At 26.0% G+C, this 2,319-nt stretch overlaps 1 protein-coding gene across 1 annotated transcript in view; it reads left to right on the top strand.

Moving 5' to 3' along the window:
• LOC105626796 (protein couch potato) overlaps positions 1–2,319 on the top strand; it is an 83,282-nt gene that overhangs the window by 64,655 nt on the left and 16,308 nt on the right. The window lies entirely within an intron of this gene.

The following is a 2,319-nucleotide window of genomic DNA, read 5'->3' as shown; positions in this document are numbered from 1 at the left end:
TATATATATATTGTATTAAAATTATAATTTATAATTTAATTTTATTATGTTATAGTTTTGAAACAAATTATAATTAATAATAAGAAAATACAAATTGGACAAATGCTATTGAAGAAATTTTGGTTAAATTCAGTTATGCAATTAAATTACAATTATATGAGAGTTATAGAAAGTTATATAATTTTGTTTATCAGATTATCGAGATACATTATTGCAGCAACAAAGCTTAGTCTATTTGTAAATATATTGATGTCGAAGTTATTTTTATCTCACATTAAGATCTGTGCAAGATAATAATTGGCTTCAAAGCTCGAAAGAAATAGAGCAGATACACATGCTAGTTACGCTGACATACATATGTGAACGACGCAAATTTTTCGCGATATTTGATCGCAATGTGTGGTTGTATGAAAGAGCGTTTTGTTATATATTTGCCACTGTGGCTTTAGCAATTCATATAGTAGTAAAAAAATAGTGGAGTAATTGCGCATTCATGACGGGAAAGGCGCGGTTCTACGAAGGTAAACTTTATATTGATCTGCATCGATTTCGTCGCTGCTGTTTCTTGCTATTTTACATTTGCAGTAACAATCGTTTATGCCAGTATCAATAAAAAGAAGAGCAAATAGACAAAAAAAGTTTCAGTATTCTGAAAAATTCATCAAGATTTTTATCATTTGAATTTCTTTACGATGGAAAAACGGTACAGTTAGATGTACGCCATTAAGTTGATAATGATAAACTCGCTTAGAAATTAAATAACTAAATTGTTTTGAGGAAAACAATGTAAATATGAATTGCGTAATGAGATTAGTGTCGCAAACGAAGTCACAAATAAAGGTTCACTGATGAATCGTTAGGAAGATGCTCGGTTTGACTATTGTCACTGGCTTGTAACGGCTAATCATAAGTCCCTCTCCAACGATTTACCGGCTTCCAAGAAGATCATTTTTTTCATGTCGACGTTTCGTGCCGTCGGCGATTACGCTCGATGGCACACTGTACTTTGCCATTACATCGCGAATAATCTGCGTCGTGATATTCCTTCGAGTGGCAATATTCGCGACACAAAGCTTCTAAATTTTATTTAAGCGATAAATGAATTTCTATTACTTATAAAAGTTACTTATAAAAAATTTATTATTTGTAAATAAAGAGAAAATAAATAAAATTGAAACATTAAGAATGAATTTTAGTTATAAGAAGAAACATTAATTTAAAAAGATATATTTTATATGGCAAAATAAAGATTTAAAATCTTTTGTTTATTTAAATAGCTAAATTAATTAATTAATTTTAAATAAGAAAATTAAGTTTGTAAAGAATTAACTTTTTATATTGATATTGATTTAATATCGCACATAAATTTATGGCTTTTATTATATAATTTATATTAATAAATAATAATTTATATATATAATAATAATTATATATATATAATTATAATTATATATATAATAATAATATATATATAATAATTTATATATATATATATATATATATATAATCTTTAGAATTATTATTATATTGCAATTAATAGAATCAAGATAATCCTTAATACATCTGAGTTTTCATTGATTTTTTTAATCTCGTCATTTAATTTTCAGAAATCCTCGAATATCATGGTTATCGTTTCCATTTTGTAGTACTTTTTAGCAAAAAAGAGAATTTGTAAATTGGACATTATCGATTAGATAATTGATAGTCTCGCAAAATCGATTAAATTGTGTTCACTTTCTTTCCATGAGCAAACATTTATTACGTGAATTACGTTAATTAATTTTTTTACTAGACACATGTCTTAATCGTAAATAGGACAAATAATTTTGTGTATTCTCCATAAAGAGTGCGTCGAAATTAGCGACGATTACAATGCTGAAATAATATGTGCGTGGCAAATTGGCGCGACCTTTCTGGCTGCATTGTAAAGTGCGAATTCACCTCGAATCCAATACGTTTTATGCGATATTTAAATAACTTGTTTTGACTGTGAATAACACGGTTTCATGACTTGTTAATAATAAATATCATTAATTTTGTTAGAGCAGAGATCAGTAGGCAACTTTTACGTAAAAGGTATTATGATAAATAGAAAAATATTGTACATAAATTCTTGTATAAGAAGGAATATAATAATTTAATTAAAAAATTTTCACGTACCGAAATTAGCAAAACTTTACAATAAAAACTTTATATAAAAGCCATCCAAAAGTTTTACAGAATTAATATAAATAATTATAATGAACAGGATATCTATTGTATGTATGTAAGCAAAATTTTTAACACATTCTGATATATATATATATATATATATATATA

Source organism: Atta cephalotes, assembly GCF_000143395.1.
Source record: "Atta cephalotes unplaced genomic scaffold scaffold00006, whole genome shotgun sequence".
NCBI classification, from domain to species: Eukaryota; Metazoa; Arthropoda; class Insecta; order Hymenoptera; family Formicidae; genus Atta; species Atta cephalotes.
Note: the sequence above shows the minus strand (reverse complement) of the source record. Positions and strands in the feature narration are given on the sequence as shown.